This window comes from Panulirus ornatus, chromosome 18, assembly GCF_036320965.1.
Source record: "Panulirus ornatus isolate Po-2019 chromosome 18, ASM3632096v1, whole genome shotgun sequence".
NCBI classification, from domain to species: domain Eukaryota; kingdom Metazoa; phylum Arthropoda; class Malacostraca; order Decapoda; family Palinuridae; genus Panulirus; species Panulirus ornatus.
The window spans coordinates 24,642,470-24,665,590 of NC_092241.1; the positions used below are offsets into that span (position 1 = coordinate 24,642,470).

Genomic DNA, 23,121 nt, shown 5'->3' on the forward strand with positions numbered 1-23,121 from the left:
CAATGCACCGAAACCACAGCTCCTTATCCACATCCAGGACCCACAGACCTTTCCATGGTTTATCCCGGCCACTCCAAATGCCTTGGTTCAGTCCATTCACAGCACCTCAACCCTTGTATACCACATCGTTTCAATTTACTCTATCCCGAGCAGCCTTTTACCCTCCTGCATGTTCAGTTCCCGATCGCTCAAGATCTTTTTCACTCCATCCTTCTATCTCCAATTTGGTCTCCCACTTCTCCTTGTTCCCTCCACCTCTTTGTTAACCTTTCTTCACTCATTTTCCCCATATGTAGAATTTCAGTACAATCTTTCCATATCCCTCAACCACACTCTTTTCATTACCACATATCTCTCTTACCCTTTTATTACTTACTCGATCAAACCACCTCACACCACATATTGTCTGTCCTCAAACATTTTACTTCCAACACAGCCACCCTCCTTCGCCCATGTCTCGCAACTATGTAATATTGTTGGAACTACTATTCCTTCAAGCATACCCATTTTTGCCCTCCCAGATAACGATCTCTTCTTCTAAACGTTTCCATTGGGCCCCTTCCCAACCCTATGACTCTGCATCCATGGTTCCATCCGCTGCTTTGTCCACTCCTAGGCATCTAACGCACTTCACTTCCTCCAAATTTCTCCATTCAAACTCACACCCTAAGTAATCTGCTCATCAACTCTGCTAAACCTGGTAACCTTGCTTTTACTAGTATTTACTCTCATCTTCCTCTTGTCACGCACTCTTCCAAACTCAGTCACCGCCTTCTGTAGTTTCTCACTCAAATCAGCCATCAGTGCTGTATCATCAGCAAACAACGATTGACTCACCCCCCCAGGCCTTTTCATCTTCCACAGATTGCATAATCGCCCCTTTCTCCAACACTCCTGCATTTACCTCCCTAACCACCTCATCCATAAACAAATCAAACAGCCATGGTGACATCACACACCCTTGCCGTAAGCCGACATTCACTTGGAACCACTCAATCTCCTCCCTTCCTACTCGTACACATGCCGTAAACTGTAAAAACTTTTCACGGCTTCAGCAACTTACCTTCCACACCATTCATTCTTGAGACCTTCCACAAGGAATTTCTATCAGCCCTATTATATGCCTTCTTCAGATTCATGTGACATATAAATCAATATGTTTCTGTAAGTATTTCTCACACTCTGTCTTTAAAGCAACACCTGATCCACACATCCTCTACCACTTCTGAAACCACACTGCTCTTCCCCGGTCTGATGCTCTGTACATGCCTTTATCCTCTCAGTCAATACCCTCCCATATGATTTCCCAGGGATACTCAACAAACTTATACCTCTGTAGTTCGAACACTCACCTTTATTCCCTTTGCCTTTGCACAATGGCACTATGCATGCATTCCGCTGTGTTGTTGACTGGTTGGTGAGGATATTCAATGTATGTATGGCTCATGGTGAAGTGCCTGAGGATTGGCGGAATGCGTGCATAGTGCCATTGTACAAAGGCAAAGGGGATAAAGGTGGGTGCTTATGCACCTGGCCACGAGAAGAAAGATGATGACATGCATGTGTCTTGGATGCAGCTGAGTGAGTGAGTGAGTGAGTTAGCAGTTATGAGGTGAGAGAGCGAGCATCTATGATGAGTATGTTAGAGGTGAGTAATGTGCCACTGGCGGCACAACCAACTGGGGTCGTGGGGCATTCAGCGAGGTCATCAGAGATGGTGAACAGCTTGTGGAGGTTGTGTGTGTGTGTGTGTGTGTGTGTGTGTGTGTGTGTGCTAAGGAAGGTCTGGTGATTGGAAATACGAACGTATGCGCGGGTAAGTGTAGCATATTATTGCTGCTGCAGAGTTAACTGCTGTGCGATTATCTGCAACAACCAAGATTTACCCGCGGAATACTTGGTAAATAACATCAACAGAGGTGTGTGTTGCTGCCAAGCGTTGTTGATAATCGTCATTACTGTATGTGTGTGTGTGTGTGTGTGTGTGTGTGTGTGTGTGTGTGTATGTGTGTGTGTGCGTGTGTGTGTGTGTGTGTGTGTATGTGTGTGTGTGTGTGTGTGTGTGTGTGTGTGTGTGTGTGTGTGTGTGTGTGTGTGTGCTGTCTTGCTATCACTCTGTTGATAAACGTGTCTCATCCAGTGATTTCCAGGCCAGCGCTGTAAACACACACCCATAATGAGGCTCACTGTGTTACGTTGGTAGCGCCAGCACCGACCCGCCGCTCGAGGAGGAATTTTTGGTTTCTTTGGTGACAAAGTCCAACAGTGACGTCAGACAGATGGCCGGACCAATCAGAGGAGACTCGCTGGTGCATACGACTCCGGGAAGCCGCCAAGTGTTGGTGATCAGATGATTCTGAACACAGCTCAAGTTGATACGTGTACATCTCTCGACCCCCTTTACATGGGAGCTACCTCTCCCTCCTCCGTACCAAAGCGCAACGTTGGCCCATCAACCTGTTTGTTCATGAAGGGGTTGAGGGCTGGAGCGGGAGAAGCACTGAGCGCACACTGTGTACAACATCGACCTTACCCGAGGCTAGATGTGGCGAGAATATGACAGACGCCATGTTGGAGAGACGACCAGGTGGCGCCATCTCTCGCCTGTAGAGATCCCTCCTGGCAGCTGGAGGCGCCAGCAATCAGCGTAACAAAGGCATCACCGACCGTATCGAGGTACCAGGCTGCTCCAGAGAACAGGATCGAGTCTGAACCGCGGCCAAGATAACACAAATTCTTCACGACACTGACGCCATCTTGGATGGACGACCTGCCACTGACGCCGTTGGTCATAACCGCAGCCAAGCCGTCAAGTCGTCCTCCATCCCACGACCAACACAGGTCGCATCGCCTAGGTGGGAGTTGAGTTAAGCCTCAACACCTGGAGCACAGCTGGTTGTGCACGCCCTCAGGATCTCCGGCGGTCGTGAGGGCGTTAGCGACCAGTGCTAACCCTGGAGGGATACGCCACTGTGACGTGGCCGCGAAGACGTGTTTGTAAACACAGTGGCCACTCGTGCCTGAGCTCAAGTCTCAAGTGTTACATGAGGAGAGTGCGAGGTAGACTGCACCTGCATCAAGGCGATGGCGTCATCATGCGATCTGCTGGTGTTACGACTCCACCTTCTGCAGAAGTCCGTACACAAGTTGAGGACGTGACATATGTAGGTTGAACTGCCCCAAACCTCACCTCAGTCTGCTGCCGGCCGCCACACTGGGCCAGGCATTACGTATACATGACATTGCTTCCTCCCACACTCCTCTCAATGGTTATTGACACACCTGGGTTATACCTATGCTTAGCCTATTATTTACAGTAGCATATACATGGCAAATGATGTTCAAGATACAAAATAACTCTAGAACTGTGTCGTGATAGTCATGATGTATAAGCAATAACTAGTAAACTCCTACTAACTTCTTAACACAGGTCAACAAACACAGCCTAGCAGAGCTTACAATACCAACCTGGTCACAAAATCAATGGACAGATAACACCGCCCAAGTCTCTAGTCTTACCCAGAGTTGTGCTTCGTGCACCACACCAGCCGGGCGGGCGGGCCGACGACGCTCACCCAACCCAGTGATCTCCTCACACGACGCGCGAGGCAGACGAATGATTACATTATGAACACAGCTGATATAACATGACATCATTCAATAAATACATATAAAGAATTAATGTTTTCTTCTACAACAGTTTGACAGCATATGATTGTAAGAAACATTGATATAGAAACACTCGTACACAGAAAATGCAATGCGGCAACAGGGAGATACATAGGGTGGACTCTAGTAAATCCTTGGAAGACCTAACACTATCAATCCAGTACAGTGATAACATATGTAACATGAATTCATCACTTACGGTGACGGGAAATTAAAATCAGAGCGACAGAAAGGCAAAGTGAAGTGATCTTGAATGATGCCAGTACATACACCAAGCCTACAAGAGCAGCAGTAGAGAAATTGTCCGAAAATCTAAATGTTTGATTATGTGGCATAACACATTGTGGCTGTGGATGCTGCCACACCCAGGCGATCTGTGAGTGTCAGCACACACTGTACCTGTGGATGCTGCCACACCCAGGCGATCTGTGAGTGTCAGCACACACTGTACCTGTGGATGCTGCCACACCCAGGCGATCTGTGAGTGTCAGCACACACTGTACCTGTGGATGCTGCCACACCCAGGCGATCTGTGAGTGTCAGCACACACTCTACCTGTGGATGCTGCCACACCCAGGCGATCTGTGAGTGTCAGCACACACTCTACCTGTGGATGCTGCCACACCCAGGCGATCTGTGAGTGTCAGCACACACTCTACCTGTGGATGCTGCCACACCCAGGCGATCAGTGAGTGTCAGCACACACCGTGCCGGCGCCTCATGCCTTTAAACGGATCCAGCCAAACTACTGTACAACTCACATCCACTGCTCACAAAAGCCCCACAGCAAGTAATTTGACTTGATTCTAAGATTTGCGATATTAATCCGTATGTATGTGTGTATCTGTATGTGTGTGTGTGTGTGTGTGTGTGTGTGTGTGTGTGTGTGTGTGTATCTGTATGTGTGTGTGTGTGTGTATCTGTATGTATGTATGTGTGTATCTGTATGTATGTGTGTATCTGTATGTGTGCATCCGTATGTGTGTATCTATATGTACGTGTGTATGTATAATCGTTTGCAATAATTGTTTGATGCACGTAGTGATCGGTGGTATTGTTTGATGCATGTAGTGATCGGTGGTATTGTTTGATGCATGTAGTGATCGGTGGTATTGTTTGATGCATGTAGTGATCGGTGGTATTGTTTGATGCATGTAGTGATCGGTGGTATTGTTTGATGCATGTAGTGATCGGTGGTATTGTTTGATGCACGTAGTGATCGGTGTTATCCAACAAAAGCATACCTCGCAAGCATTAAGGTCACTACATCAACCACGGATGCAGGACAGTGAGCAGGACATATGGTTCAAGAGCGTGATTGGATAAGATGAGCGTATACAAGAGAACACAAGATAAGCGTACACAAGACACTTCTGGATGTGAATGTACTGAGAGAGGCAGCTGGCGGGATGGTTTGATAATTTCCAGGTGAAGACGAAGGTGAAGATCTGTATAGTTTTCGTTTAAGAGGAAATGATATCTTAGGGAAGAGTGTGGTGAGAGTAAGTGAGCTTAGAAAAGAGACCTGTATGAAGAAGTACCAGGAGAGATTGAGTGTATAATGGCAGAGGGTGAGAGTAAACGAAGCTAGAGGAGTGGGTAATGAATGGGATGTATTTCAGAAAGCAGTGCTGGTAAGTGCGAGAGAAGTGAGTGGCATGCGTGAGATGGGAGATGAGAAAGGAAAGTGATTGGCAGGATAACAAAGTTTTTAGTGAAAGAGAAAAGAGAGTTGTATGGGTGGTATTTACAAGGAAGGAATGTGAGTGATTGGGAGATGTACATGAATAAGCGGCAGGAAGTCAACGGAAAGGTGCACAGGATGAAAAAGAAGGCAAATAGAGTTTGGGAGAGCGAGTATCAGCAAAGTTCAGGGAAAATAACATGTTCTGGAAGGAGATGAACAATGTGAGATAAACAAGAGAACAAAGTGGAACATCGGTGAAGGGAGCAGATGGGGAAGTGGTAATAAGTAGATATGAAGTGAGGAGGAGATGGAGTGAGTACTTTGAAGGTGCAGAATGTGTTTGATGATAGGGTGGCAGATGCACGGTGTTGAGGTAAGTGAGGTATGCGAAGTGAGAGAGTCATGGCAAGTGAAGAGAGAAGAGGTGGTGAAAGCCTTACATACGACGAAATATGGCAAGGTAGCTGGAGTGGATGGTATTCCAGTTGAGTTTGCTTAGAAAGGGGTTGACTGTGTTGTTCATTGGTTAATTAGGATTCTTAATGTTTGTATGGATCATGTGATCGGTGGAATGCATTTACAGTGCCGCTGGATAGAGGGAAGCTGGACAAATGTGACTGAATTAAAGAGGTATTAGATAGTTGAGTGTGCCTGGTTAGCTGTATGGAGAAATGGTAATTGCGAGGGTGGTGGCATGTACAGAGCATCAGACTGGGGAGAAACAATGTGGTTTCAGAAGTGATAGAGGATGTGTGGACCAGGAATTTGCTTTGAAGAATGTGTGTGAATAATACTTAGAGAAACAGAAAGATTTGTATGTTGCGTTTATGGGTCTGGAGAAAGTATGAGACAGGGCTGAGAGAAATGTTATGCGGAAGGCGTTGAGATTATGCGACGCGGTAGGAAAGCTATTAGACACAACAAGGAGGTGTTATCAAGAGAGTAAGGCGTACATGCAACTGTGTTGATAGGAGGGTAAGTGATTCCTGGAGAAGGTGAGTCTGTGGTTTGGGTGTTTGACGTCACCATGGCTGTTTAATTTGTGTATGGATGGGGTGGTGAGGAAGGGAAATGCAAGGGTCTTGGAAACGGGCAAAAATGCAGACTGTGGGAGTGAGGGGACCTAGGAAGTGAGTCAGTTGTTTGCTGATGACACGGTACCAGTGGCAGATCGAGTGACATTACAAAAGTCAGTGTCTGAGTTTGGAAGAGTGTGTGAACAGAGGAAATTGAGAATAATGTGAATAATAGCAAGGTTATTAAGTCCACTGGGGCAGAGGGACAGGTTCTTTGCGGTGTGAATCTGAATAAAAAATGGAGGAAGTGAAGTATTTTAGATGCGTGGGAGTGAACAAAGCACCGAATGGTGCCAAGGAAGCGAAAGTGAGTTACACAGTGGGTGAGGGGGCGAAGGTTCTGGAAGCACTGAGAAATGTATGGAAAGAGGGGTCACTATGTGGGTGGGTGAAAATGGGTATTTTAAATGTATTATGATGCGAGTGATGTTGTACGGATGCGAGCCCTGGACTGTAACAGAATACTGCAGAGGGCAAATGTGCTGCAAATGATATTTATGTTTGAGGACAGTATGTGGTGTAAGGAGAGTTGATCGAGTAAGTAATGAAAGGGTAAGAGAGATGTGTGGAAATGAAATGGTTTGGACATATGGAGAGAATGAATGAGGAAAGGTTTACAAAGAGGATATATGTGTCAGAGGTGGAGGGAACAAGAAGCGGGAAATCAGTCTGAAGACTATTGACATTCCTTAGGTACATACGTTACCACCATAAACTATAGACATTCAATGATCCTCTGTTCATGAGATTTCAATTAAATTTTTGGTGTTTCTTAAGAAATATATGAACCTGTAGCCAGAGTCTCATGGGAAGAACAGTAAGGAAGATCAACTGTCATCTGACAAATATCAGAACAGCTCTCAAGTGTACAGATAAAGAAATATTAAACAAGTTGTTCATATCCTACATAAGGTGGAAATTTGAAAACATTTCTCAAGTTTGGTCACCTAAAGAGGCACAAAGAGCTGATAGAGAAGGTCCAGAGGAGAGTACTAAAAAGATGGCACCAGAATTAAGAGAGCTGAATTACAAGGAAAGGGTAGAGGCTTTAAATTTGCCTTCCGTGAAAGAGAGAAGAGTGAGGGGTGACCTGATAACAACGACCTTCTCAATTTTGAAAAAAGGTTGATGAGGCTGAGAGTAAACATGTCCTCGAGAGATGTAGGGATAAAGCAACCAGAGGACATATCATGAAATTATCCAAGAAACTCCTTAAAAGAAAAAAACATCAGAAGAAATATTGTTATATGATAAGAATCGTGGATGACTGGAACAGAATGACTGAAGACGTTGTTTGTGTAGAGATCATAAATTACTTTGAGAAGTTGTATGATAACAGAAACTGTTCCAGAGATGAGGCCCCCTAATGGGTGTAAAACTCTCTACCCATAATGTTTAAAAAGGTCATTACACACACACACACACACACACACACACACACACACACACACACACACACGATGCAGTGGAGCAGTTTAGACTCGCTGATGGTTCTCCTGAAGGTGTGTGTTGGGGTAAGTGCCGTTAACCTTGAGGCCTAGTTCATCACTGGACACATACAGGTCGTTCAAGGTGTCCACCACACCGGTCGTCTCGTTGGCCGAATATACCACTGAACTGGAGGTCGACGGGTTCTCCTGCTGGGAACCTGAGGATGGACGAGGAGGAGGTGTATCGTGTATGTCTGTCCACATACTCACCATCACGTCTCCTTAACCTACACAATACGACTCTAATACAAGTTATACAATTATATACTGATCTAGGATCATTATCTACAACTTAAATGATCATATACTGGTCTAGGATCATTATCTACAACTTAAATGATCATATACTGGTCTAGGATCATGTTCTACAACTTAAATGATCATATACTGGTCTAGGATCATTATCTACAACTTAAATGATCATATACTGATCTAGGATCATGTTCTACAACTTAAATGATCATATACTGGTCTAGGATCATTATCTACAACTTAAATGATCATATACTGGTCTAGGATCATTATCTACAACTTAAATGATCATATACTGATCTAGGATCATGTTCTACAACTTAAATGATCATATACTGGTCTAGGATCATTATCTACAACTTAAATGATCATATACTGATCTAGGATCATGTTCTACAACTTAAATGATCATATACTGGTCTAGGATCATTATCTACAGATTAAATGATCATATACTGATCTAGGATCATGTTCTACAACTTAAATGATCATACACTGGTCTAGGATCATTATCTACAACTTAAATGATCATATACTGGTCTAGGATCATTATCTACAACTTAAATGATCATATACTGATCTAGGATCATGTTCTACAACTTAAATGATCATATACTGGTCTAGGATCATTATCTACAACTTAAATGATCATATACTGATCTAGGATCATGTTCTACAACTTAAATGATCATATACAGATCTAGGATCATGTTCTACAACTTAAATGATCATATACTGGTCTAGGATCATTATCTACAACTTAAATGATCATATACTGATCTAGGATCATGTTCTACAACTTGAATGATCATATACTGGTCTAGGATCATGTTCTACAACTTAAATGATCATAAACTGATCTAGGATCATGTTCTACAACTTAAATGATCGTATACTGGCCTAGGATCATGTTCTACAACTTAAATGATCATATACTGATCTAGGATCATGTTCTACAACTTAAATGATCATATACTGATCTAGGATCATGTTCTACAACTTAAATGATCATATACTGATCTAGGATCATGTTCTACAACTTAAATAATCATATACTGGTCTAGGATCATGTTCTACAACTTAAATGATCATATACTGATCTAGGATCATGTTCTACAAGTTAAATAATTATGTACTCGTCTAGGATTATTTTCTACAAGTTATATAATCACATACTGGTCTAGGATTATTTTCTACCAGTTAGATAATCATATACTGGTCTAAGAACATTTTCTACAAGTTAAGTAATCATATACTGGTCTGGGATTATTTTCTACAAGTTAAATAATTACATAATGGTCTAGGAATATTTTCTACAAGTTAGATAATCATACACTGATCTAGGAACATTATCTACATGTTAAAATATTACTTACTGGTCTAGGATTATTTTCTACAAGTTAGATAATCATATACAGGTTTAGGATCATTTTCAAGTTAGATGATTATATGCTGGTCTAGGAACATTTTCTACAAGTTAAATAATTATATAATGGTCTGGATTATTTTCTACAAGTTAAATATTTATATACTGGTCTAGGGTCATTTTCTACAAGTTAGATAATTATCTACTGGTCTAAGATTATTATCTACAAGTTTTATAATTATATGCGGGTCTAGAACTATTCATTATAACTTATAGAACTATATACTTGTCTAAGAATATTCTCTACAAGTTATGTAATTATATACTGGTCCAAGACTATTTTCTATAACTTATATAATCATATACAGGTCTAGGATTATTTTCTACAAGTTATATAATCATACACGGGTCTAGAATTATTTTCTACAAGTTATATAATCATATACTAGTCTAGGATTATTTCATACAAGTTATATAATCATATACTGGTCTAGGATTATTTTCTACATGTAATATAATCAAATACTGGTCTAGCATTATTTTCTACAAATTATATAAGTCTATACTAGTCTAGGAATATTTTCTATAAGTTGAATAAGTTTATACTGGTCTAGGATTACTTTCTATAAGTTATATAATAAAATACTGGTCTATGATTATTTTCTACAATTTTTGTAAATATATACGGGTCTAGGATTATTTTCTACAAGTTATACAAATATACATAGGTTTAGGATCATTTTCTAAAGGTTATATAAGTTTACATTGGTCTGGGATTAAACAAGTTATCTAAGTATGTGATGGCCTAGGATTGTTTTCTACAAATTACATAACTATATACTGGTCTTGGATTATTTCTACAAGTTATATAATTATACACTGGTCTAGGATTATTTTCTACAGGTTATACAATCACATACGGGTGTAGATTATTTTCTACAAGTTATATAATTATATGCTGGTCTGAGATTATTTTCTACAGGTTATATAATCATATGCTGGTCTAGGATTATTTTCTACAAGTTATATAATTATAGACTGATCTAGGATTATTTTTCCACAAGTTATATAAGTATATATTGGTCTAGGATTCTTTTCTACAGGTCATATAATCATAGTCTGGTCTAGGATTATTTTCTACATGTAATATAAATTTCTATTTGACTAAGATTATCAAAATAAAGTTATCTAAGTATATACTGGTCTAAGATTATTGTCTACAAGTAATACAAATATATACTGGTCTAGTATTATTTTCTGCAAGTTGTATAAGTATATACTGGTCTAGGATTATTTTCTATAAGTTATATAAGTATACCCTGGTCTAGGATTATTTTCTACAAATTATATAGATTTTTATTGGTCTGAGAATATTAAAGTTATCTAAGTATATACTGGTCTAAGATTATTTTCTACTAGTTATATAATCACATACTGGTCTATGATTATTTTCTACAAGTTATATAAGTCTATACTGGTCTAGGATTATTTTCTGCGGGTTATATAAGTTTATAATAGTATAGAAGTATTTTCTACAACTAATATAATCATATGCTAGTCTATGATTATTTTCTTCAAGTTATATAATTATATACTGGTCTAGGATTATTTTTTACAAGTTATATATGTTATATAAGGTTATACTTGTCTAGTAATACTTTCTCTAAATCCTTATCTTATTCATCTATTTATTATACTTAGGTGCTGTCTCCTGCGTTAGCGAGGTAGCGCAAGGAAACAGACGAAAGAATGGCCCAACCCACACACATACACATGTATATACATAAATGCCCACACACGCACATACACATACCTATACATTTCAACGTATACATTCATATACATACACAAATATATATATATATATATATATATATATATATATATATATATATATATATATATATATATATATATATATATATATATATATTATCCCTGGGAATAGGGGATTAAGAATACTTCCCACGTATTCCTTGCATGTCGTAGAAGGCGACTAAAAGGGGAGGGAGCGGGGGGCTGGAAATCCTCCCCTCTCGTTTTTTTTTTTTTTTTTTTAATTTTCCAAAAGAAGGAACAGAGGGGGCCAGGTGAGGGTATTCCAAAAAAGGCCCAGTCCTCTGTTCTTAACGCTACCTCGCTAACGCGCGAAATGGCGAATAGTTTAAAAGAAAAGAAAAAAAAAAAAAAAAAAAAAAATATATATATATATATATATATATATATATATATATATATATATATATATATATATATATATATTTATATATATATATATATATATATATATATATATATATATATATATATATATATATATATATATATATATATATATATATATTATCCCTGGGGATAGGGGATTAAGAATACTTCCCACGTATTCCATGCGTGTCGTAGAAGGCGACTAAAAGGGGAGGGAGCGGGGGGCTGGAAATCTCCCCTCTCGTTTTTTTTTTTAATTTTCCAAAAGAAGGAACAGAGGGGGCCAGGTGAGGATATTCCAAAAAAAGGCCCAGTCCTCTGTTGTTAACGCTACCTCGCTAACGCGGGAAATGGCGAATAGTTTAAAAGAAAGAAAAAGATACATATATATATATATATATATATATATATATATATATATATATATATATATATATATATATATATATATGGTTGTTTAATTTGTTTATGGATGGGGTTGTTAGGGAGGTAAATGCAAGAGTTTTGGAAAGAGGGGCAAGTATGAAGTCTGTTGGGGATGAGAGAGCTTGGGAAGTGAGTCAGTTGTTGTTCGCTGATGATACAGCGCTGGTGGCGGATTCATGTGAGAAACTGCAGAAGCTGGTGACGGAGTTTGGTAAAGTGTGTGGAAGAAGAAAGTTAAGAGTAAATGTCAATAAGAGCAAGGTTATTAGGTACAGTAGGGTTGAGGGTCAAGTCAATTGGGAGGTGAGTTTGAATGGTGAGAGGCTGGAGGAAGTGAAGTGTTTTAGATATCTGGGAGTGGATCTGTCAGCGGATGGAACCATGGAAGCGGAAGTGGATCATAGGGTGGGGGAGGGGGCGAAAATTTTGGGAGCCTTGAAAAATGTGTGGAAGTCGAGAACATTATCCCGGAAAGCAAAAATGGGTATGTTTGAAGGAATAGTAGTTCCAACAATGTTGTATGGTTGCGAGGCGTGGGCTATGGATAGAGTTGTGCGTAGGAGGATGGATGTGCTGGAAATGAGATGTTTGAGGACAATGTGTGGTGTGAGGTGGTTTGATCGAGTAAGTAACGTAAGGGTAAGAGAGATGTGTGGAAATAAAAAGAGCGTGGTTGAGAGAGCAGAAGAGGGTGTTTTGAAGTGGTTTGGGCACATGGAGAGAATGAGTGAGGAAAGATTGACCAAGAGGATATATGTGTCGGAGGTGGAGGGAACGAGGAGAAGAGGGAGACCAAATTGGAGGTGGAAAGATGGAGTGAAAAGGATTTTGTGTGATCGGGGCCTGAACATGCAGGAGGGTGAAAGGAGGGCAAGGAATAGAGTGAATTGGAGCGATGTGGTATACAGGGGTTGACGTGCTGTCAGTGGATTGAATCAAGGCATGTGAAGCGTCTGGGGTAAACCATGGAAAGCTGTGTAGGTATGAATATTTGCGTGTGTGGACGTGTGTATGTACATGTGTATGGGGGGGTTGGGCCATTTCTTTCGTCTGTTTCCTTGCGCTACCTCGCAAACGCGGGAGACAGCGACAAAGTATAAAAAAAAAAAAAAAAAAAAAAAAAAATATATATATATATTTTTTTTTTTTTTTTTTCATACTATTCGCCATTTCCCGCGATAGCGAGGTAGCGTTAAGAACAGAGGACTGGGCCTTTGAGGGAATATCCTCACCTGGCCCCCTTCTCTGTTCCTTCTTTTGGAAAATTAAAAAAAAACGAGAGGGGAGGATTTCCAGCCCCCCGCTCCCTTCCCTTTTAGTCGCCTTCTACGACACGCAGGGAATACGTGGGAAGTATTCTTTCTCCCCTATCCCCAGGGAATATATATATATATATATATATATATATATATATATATATATATATATATATATATATATATATATATATTGTATTTATTTTGCTTTGTCGCTGTCTCCCGCGTTTGCGAGGTAGCGCAAGGAAACAGACGAAAGAAATGGCCCAACCCACCCCCATACACATGTATATACATACACGTCCACACACGCAAATATACATACCCATACATCTCAATGTACACGTACATATACACACACAGACACATACATATATACATATGCACACAATTCACACTGTCTGCCTTTATTCATTCCCATCGCCACCTCGCCGCACATGGAATAACATCACCCTCCCCCCCTCATGTGTGCGAGGTAGCGCTAGGAAAAGACAACAAAGGCCCCATTTGTTCACACTCAGTCTCTAGCTGTCATGCAATAATGCCCGAAACCACAGCTCCCTTTCCACATCCAGGCCCCACGAAGCTTTCCATTTTTTACCCCAAACGCTTCACATGCCCTGATTCAATCCATTGACCGCACGTCGACCCCGGTATACCACATCGATCCAATTCACTCTATTCCTTGCCCACCTTTCACCCTACTGCATGTTCAGGCCCCGATCACTCAAAGTCTTTTTCACTCCATCTTTCCACCTCCAATTTCGTCTCCCACTTCTCGTTCCCTCCACCTCCGACAAATATATCCTCTTGGTCAATCTTTCCTCACTCATTCTCTCCATGTGCCCAAACCATTTCAAAACACCCTCTTCTGCTCTCTTAACCACGCTCTTTTTATTTCCACACATCTCTCTTACACTTACATTACTTACTCGATCAAACCACCTCACATCACATATTGTCCTCAAACATCTCATTTCCAGCACATCCACCCTCCTGCGCACAACTCTATCTATAGCCCACTCCTCGCAACCATACAACATTGTTGGAACCACTAATCCTTCAAACATACCCATTTTTGCTTTCCGAGATAATGTTCTCGACTTCCACACATTCTTCAAGGCTCCCAGGATTTTCGCCCCCTCCCCCATCCTATGATTCACTTCCGCTTCCATGGTTTCATCCGCTGCCAGACTTGACCCTCAACCCTACTGGACCTAATAACCTTGCTCTTATTCACATTCACTCTTAACTTTCTTCTTTCACACACTTTATCAAACTCAGTCACCAGCTTCTGCAGTTTCTCACATGAATCAGCCACCAGCGCTGTATCATCAGCGAACAACAACTGACTCACTTCCCAAGCTCTCTCATCCCCAACAGACTTCATACTTGCCCCTCTTTCCAAAGCTCTTGCATTCACCTCCCTAACAACCCCATCCATAAACAAATTAAACAACCATGGAGACATCACATACCCCTGTCGCAAACCTACATTCACTGAGAACCAATCACTTTCCTACACGTACAAATGCCTTACATCCTCGATAAAAACTTTTCACTGCTCCTAACAACTTCCTTCCCACACCATATATTCTTAGTACCTTCCACAGAGCATCTCTATCAACTCTATCATATGCCTTCTCCAGATCCATAAATGCTACATATATATATATATATATATATATATATATATATATATATATATATATATATATATATATATATTACATATCCATACTTGCTGCCGTCATCCATTCTCTTCGCCACCCCGGTACACATGAAATGGCATCCCCTTCCCCCCGCGCGCGAGAGAGGTAGCGCTGGGAAAAGACAACAAAGGCCACATTCGTTCACACTCAGTCTCTAGTTGTCATGTATAATGCACTTAAACCACAGCTTCCTTTCTACATCCAGTCCCCACAGACCTTTCCTTGGTTTACCCCAGACGCTTCAAAAGCCCTGGTTCAATCCACTGACAGCACGTCGACCTCGGTATACCACATCGTTCCAAATCTCTCTATTCCTTGCACGCCTTTCACCCTTCTGTATGTTCAGGCCCCGATCACTCAAAATCTTTTTCACTCCATCCTTCCATCTCCAATTTGGTCTCCCACTTCTCCTCGTTTCCTCCATCTCTGACACATATATTCTCTTTGTCAATATATCCTCACTCATTCTCTCCATGTGACCAAACCATTTCAATACACCTTCTGCTCCCTCCATCACACTTTTTATTACCACACATCTCTCTTACCCTTACATTACTTAATAGATCAAACCACCTCACACCACATATTGTCCTCAAACATTTCATTTCCAACACGCCCCCCCCCCCCCCCCACCCTCCGAACAACCCTATCTATAGCCCATGCCTCGCAACCATATAACATTGTTGGAACCACTATTCCTTCAAACATACCCATTTTTGCTTTCCGAGATAATGTTCTCGACTTCCACACATTCTTCAAGGCCCCCAGAATTTTCGCCCCCTCCCCCACCCTATGATCCACTTCCGCTTCCATGGTTCCATCCGCTGCCAGATCCACTCCCAGATATCTAAAACACTTCACTTCCTCCAGTTTTTCTCCATTCAAACTCACCTCCCAATTGACTTGACCCTCAACCCTACTGTACCTAATAACCTTGCTCTTATTCACATTTACTCTTAACTTTCTTCTTCCACACACTTTACCAAACTCAGTCACCAGCTTCTGCAGTTTCTCACATGAATCAGCCACCAGCGCTGTATCATCAGCGAACAACAACTGACTCACTTCCCAAGCTCTCTCATCCCCAACAGACTTCATACTTGCCCCTCTTTCCAAAACTCTTGCATTTACCTCCCTAACAACCCCATCCATAAACAAATTAAACAACCATGGAGACATCACACACCCCTGCCGCAAACCTACATTCACTGAGAACCAATCACTTTCCTCTCTTCCTACACGTACACATGCCTTACATCCTCGATAAAAACTTTTCACTGCTTCTAACAACTTTCCTCCCACACCATATATTCTTAATACCTTCCACAGAGCATCTCTATCAACTCTATCATATGCCTTCTCCAGATCCATAAATGCTACATACAAATCCATTTGCTTTTCTAAGTATTTCTCACATACATTCTTCAAAGCAAATCCCTTCAGTTAGCAAAGAAATCATTTTATAGAGTTGAGCCCAAACCTCCCATTGACACCAAGAATCTTTTAGTTCTCCCTTTTAATAATAATTTCACTTTGCTTCCCATGCTGCTTAAATCCTTTAATGTAAATGTTGCCTTTAGCAACAATAATACTATAAAGAATATCTTAATCAGGAATTCACTAGAAAATTCTCTTGGTTGCATCTATAAAGTTCCTTGTGGAAACTGTGATAAATTTTATGTTGGTCAGACTGGTAAGGATCTTTCTGTTAGACTTAAGCAACATAAATATAGTATAAGAACGGGACAAGAATCAAATGCCTTGTTTAATCATGTTAAAAACTATGATCATTGTAATGACTGGAGTAACGCCATCTCAGTTATTAGCTCTAGCTTTATTACCAAGAGAAATATCATTGAATCTTCTATTATCAAATACACAAAGAATTATAATCTTAATATTAGTGATGGTCTATACAAATTAGATAACTTTATTGTTGATAAGATTTGTAAAATGATAAGTTTATGAACGCTCGCTGTATGTTTTGGACAATTACATGTTTACCAAATGGCGTCCTAGCTTCGTCTCTTCGATGTATGTCAACTGACGGTTATATTTCTCTCTTGTGTCTCCCCTGATGATGTGATTATTACACGAAAGTGCACTTGGGAACTTTTCGTGTTTCATTTTCCCCGTGGACTCATAGGAATATATATATATATATATATATATATATATATATATATATATATATATATATATATATATATATATATATATATATATATATATATATATATATATATATATATATACATATATATATATATATATATATATATATATATATATATATATATATATATATATATATATATATATATATATATATATATAAATGCAACTGAGTGGGAGATGTATAAAAGAAAGAGACAGGAGGTCAAGAGAAAGGTGCAAGAGGTGAAAAAAAGGGCAAATGAGAGTTGGGGTGAGAGAGTATCATTAAATTTTAGGGAGAATAAAAAGATGTTCTGGAAGGAGGTAAATAAAGTGCGTAAGACAAGGGAGCAAATGGGAACTTCAGTGAAGGGCGCAAATGGGGAGGTGATAACAAGTAGTGGTGATGTCAGAAGGAGATGGAGTGAGTATTTTGAAGGTTTGTTGAATGTGTTTGATGATAGAGTGGCAGATATAGGGTGTTTTGGTCGAGGTGGTGTGCAAAGTGAGAGGGTTAGGGAAAATGATTTGGTAAACAGAGAAGAGGTAGTGAAAGCTTTGCGGAAGATGAAAGCCGTCAAGGCAGCAGGTTTGGATGGTATTGCAGTGGAATTTATTTAAAAAAGGGGGTGACTGTATTGTTGACTGGTTGGTAAGGTTATTTAATGTATGTATGACTCATGGTGAGGTGCCTGAGGATTGGCGGAATGCGTGCATAGTGCCATTGTACAAAGGCAAAGGGGATAAGAGTGAGTGCTCAAATTACAGAGGTATAAGTTTGTTGAGTATTCCTGGTAAATTATATGGGAGGGTATTGATTGAGAGGGTGAAGGCATGTACAGAGCATCAGATTGGGGAAGAGCAGTGTGGTTTCAGAAGTGGTAGAGGATGTGTGGATCAGGTGTTTGCTTTGAAGAATGTATGTGAGAAATACTTAGAAAAGCAAATGGATTTGTATGTAGCATTTATGGATCTGGAGAAGGCATATGATAGAGTTGATAGAGATGCTCTGTGGAAGGTATTAAGAATATATGGTGTGGGAGGAAAGTTGTTAGAAGCAGTGAAAAGTTTTTATCGAGGATGTAAGGCATGTGTACGTGTAGGAAGAGAGGAAAGTGATTGGTTCTCAGTGAATGTAGGTTTGCGGCAGGGGTGTGTGATGTCTCCATGGTTGTTTAATTTGTTTATGGATGGGGTTGTTAGGGAGGTGAATGCAAGAGTTTTGGAAAGAGGGGCAAGTATGAAGTCTGTTGGGGATGAGAGAGCTTGGGAAGTGAGTCAGTTGTTGTTCGCTGATGATACAGCGCTGGTGGCTGATTCATGTGAGAAACTGCAGAAGCTGGTAACTGAGTTTGGTAAAGTGTGTGGAAGAAGAAAGTTAAGAGTAAATGTGAATAAGAGCAAGGTTATTAGGTACAGTAGGGTTGAGCGTCAAGTCAATTGGGATGTGAGTTTGAATGGAGAAAAACTGGAGGAAGTGAAGTGTTTTAGATATCTGGGAGTGGATCTGGCAGCGGATGGAACCATGGAAGCGGAAGTGGATCATAGGGTGGGGGAGGGGGCGAAAATTCTGGGGGCCTTGAAGAATGTGTGGAAGTCGAGAACATTATCTCGGAAAGCAAAAATGGGTATGTTTGAAGGAATAGTGGTTCCAACAATGTTGTATGGTTGCGAGGCGTGGGCTATGGATAGAGTTGTGCGCAGGAGGATGGATGTGCTGGAAATGAGATGTTTGAGGACAATGTGTGGTGTGAGGTGGTTTGATCGAGTGAGTAACGTAAGGGTAAGAGAGATGTGTGGAAATAAAAAGAGCGTGGTTGAGAGAGCAGAAGAGGGTGTTTTGAAGTGGTTTGGGCACATGGAGAGAATGAGTGAGGAAAGATTGACCAAGAGGATATATGTGTCGGAGGTGGAGGGAGCAAGGAGAAGAGGGAGACCAAATTGGAGGTGGAAAGATGGAGTGAAAAAGATTTTGTGTGATCGGGGCCTGAACATGCAGGAGGGTGAAAGGAGGGCAAGGAATAGAGTGAATTGGAGCGATGTGGTATACCGTGGTTGACGTGCTGTCAGTGGATTGAATCAAGGCATGTGAAGCGTCTGGGGTAAACCATGGAAAGCTGTGTAGGTATGTATATTTGCGTGTGTGGACGTATGTATATACATGTGTATGGGGGTGGGTTGGGCCATTTCTTTCGTCTGTTTCCTTACGCTACCTCGCAAACGCGGGAGACAGCGACAAAGTATAATAAAAAAAAAAAATATAATATATATATATTCTTCTCACGCAGGGTCTTCCAGGTATACAGTAAAGATGGCATACCTCCTCGAGTTCGAAGTGAATGTACCTCTGAGCGAGCACCAGCCACTGCTCGCCAATTTCCCCGTGGTCTGAAATCTTGAGTTCCCTTCAGCCTAGAAGCACGCTTCGGCAGAGCCCATCCCCAAGAAAGGCGACCGCTCTAATACCTCTAACTAATGTCACATTACGCCCGCTTCTGTTGAGTCCAAAGTCCTTGAAACTCCTAAACTTTCACTTTCTTAGACACTTTGAATTCCAATTCCTTATTTCAGATCACCAGTATGGACTCCGCAGTGCTAGGAGTACTGGTGATCACCAGTATGGACTCCGCAGTGCTAGGTGTACTGGTGATCACCAGTACAGACTCCGCAGTGCTAGGTGTACTGGTGATCTCTCCTGTGTAGCTCACCTCTGGTCCTCTTCTCTCAGAGTTTCTGGTAAACTTTTGTCGTCCATCTCGACATCTTCATAACATTTCATAACATCTCTCTCTCTCTCTCTCTCTCTCTCTCTCTCTCTCTCTCTCTCTCTCTCTCTCTCTCTCTCTCTCTCTCTCTCTCTCTCTCTCTCTCTCCTAGCCCTATTCACTCGTATGAGAATGATTCCTCCCTACACACCTCAGTTCGCTCTTCCTCTCCTCCTTTACTACTCAAGCTTGCTCTTCCTCCTCGTGCAGGTCATGTTACCTCCCTCACCTGGGCAGCATTAGGGAAGCAGTAACCTTGTAAGATTTATTGGTACTCAGTTTCATCTTCTGCCCAAATTTCTTGGTTAAATTCAAAACACCACACAGTTCAACCCTTGGCTTACGTAAACACGTTGGGTATAACCTCATCCTCCAGTTGGGTGTGAGTATATGATGGTGCAGCGCATCCAGGAGGAGGGCAGGGTCTGACTTGAGGCAGGGTAGGGATCACCAGAGGGAGAGAGGCAGGGCTAGCAGGGTAGGGATCACCTGAGGGAGAGAGGCAGGGCTGGTAGGGTAGGGATCACCAGAGGGAGAGAGGCAGGGCTGGTAGGGTAGGGATACCTGAGGGAGAGAGGCAGGGCTGGTAGGGTAGGGATCACCTGAGGGAGAGAGGCAGGGCTGGTAGGGTATGGATCACCAGAGGGAGAGAGGCAGGGCTGGCAGGGTAGGGATCACCTGAGGGAGAGAGGCAGGGTTGGTAGGGTAGGGATCACCTGAGGGAGAGAGGCAGGGCTGGTAGGGTAGGGATCACCTGAGGGAGAGAGGCAGGGCTGGTAGGGTAGGGATCACCTGAGGGAGAGAGGCAGGGCTGGTAGGGTATGGACTACCAGAGGGAGAGAGGCAGGGCTGGCAGGGTAGGGATACCTGAGGGAGAGAGGCAGGGCTCGCAGGGTATGGATCACCAGAGGGAGAGAGGCAGGGTTGGTAGGGTATGGACCACCAAAGGGAGAGAGGCAGGGTTGGTAGGGCGGGCGTGGACGAGGTAGGCGCAGGACGGAGGAAGGGAGAGGAAGCAACAAGCGAGGGAGGAGCGTCATGACTCACCTGGGTCGCTGGACTCCTTGTGCGGCTTATATGACAGACGCCTCTCACAACGCAACTGTGGGAACACAAACTCACGTTACTCATCATGTGGTACACTACAACTGTGGGGACACAACCTCATGTTACTCATCATGTGGGACACTACAACTGTGGGGACACAACCTCATGTTACTCATCATGTGGTACACTACTACAGTGGGGACACAACCTCATGTTACTCATCATGTGGTACACTACTACAGTGGGGACACAACCTCATGTTACTCATCATGTGGGACACTACAACTGTGGGGACACAACTTCATGTTACTCATCATGTGGTACACTACAACTGTGGGGACACAACCTCATGTTACTCATCATGTGGTACACTACAACTGTGGGGACACAACTTCATGTTACTCATCATGTGGTACACTACTACAGTGGGGACACAACCTCATGTTACTCATCATGTGGTACACTACTACAGTGGGGACACAACCTCATGTTACTCATCATGTGGTACACTACTACAGTGGGGACACAACCTCATGTTACCATCATGTGGTACACTACAACTGTGGGGACACAACCTCATGTTACTCATCATGTGGTACACTACAACTGTGGGGACACAACCTCATGTTACTCATCATGTGGTACACTACAACTGTGGGGACACAACCTCATGTTACTCATCCTGTGGTACACTACAACTGTGGGGACACAACTTCATGTTACTCATCCTGTGGTACACTACAACTGCGGGGACACAACCTCACGTTACTCATCATGTGGTACACTACTACAGTGGGGACACAACCTCACGTTACTTATCATGTGGTACACTACTACAGTGGGGACACAACCTCATGTTACTCATCCTGTGGTACACTACAACTGTGGGGACACAACCTCACGTTACTTATCATGTGGTACACTACTACAGTGGGGACACAACCTCATGTTACTCATCATGTGGTACACTACTACAGTGGGGACACAACCTCACGTTACTTATCATGTGGTACACTACTACAGTGGGGACACAACTTCATGTTACTCATCATGTGGTACACTACTACAGTGGGGACACAACCTCATGTTACTCATCCTGTGGTACACTATACCTGTGGGGACTCTGACTCATGTTACTCATCCTGTGGTACACTACTACAGTGGGGACACAACCTCATGTTACTCATCATGTGGTACACTACTACAGTGGGGACACAACTTCATGTTACTCATCATGTGGTACACTACTACAGTGGGGACACAACCTCATGTTACTCATCATGTGGTACACTACAACTGTGGGGACACAACTTCATGTTACTCATCCTGTGGTACACTACAACTGTGGGGACACAACCTCATGTTACTCATCATGTGGTACACTACTACAGTGGGGACACAACTTCATGTTACTCATCATGTGGTACACTACTACAGTGGGGACACAACCTCATGTTACTCATCCTGTGGTACACTATACCTGTGGGGACTCTGACTCATGTTACTCATCCTGTGGTACACTACTACAGTGGGGACACAACCTCATGTTACTCATCATGTGGTACACTACAACTGTGGGGACACAACTTCATGTTACTCATCCTGTGGTACACTACAACTGCGGGGACACAACCTCACGTTACTCATCATGTGGTACACTACTACAGTGGGAACACAACCTCACGTTACTTATCATGTGGTACACTACTACAGTGGGGACACAACCTCATGTTACTCATCCTGTGGTACACTACAACTGTGGGGACACAACTTCATGTTACTCATCCTGTGGTACACTACAACTGCGGGGACACAACCTCACGTTACTCATCATGTGGTACACTACTACAGTGGGGACACAACCTCACGTTACTTATCATGTGGTACACTACTACAGTGGGGACACAACCTCATGTTACTCATCATGTGGTACACTACAACTGTGGGGACACAACCTCATGTTACTCATCATGTGGTACACTACAACTGTGGGGACACAACTTCATGTTACTC

General features: G+C 42.0%; 1 long non-coding RNA gene across 1 annotated transcript; it reads right to left on the reverse strand.

The window, feature by feature from the left end:
* Window positions 1–3,287: 3,287 nt before the first annotated feature.
* Window positions 3,288–21,166, reverse strand: LOC139755005 (uncharacterized). The gene is made up of 2 exons (XR_011714006.1): window positions 21,109–21,166; window positions 3,288–8,080 (listed from the first exon to the last, which is right to left on the reverse strand). It is a non-coding gene; the product is annotated as an uncharacterized lncRNA (long non-coding RNA).
* Window positions 21,167–23,121: the final 1,955 nt, after the last annotated feature.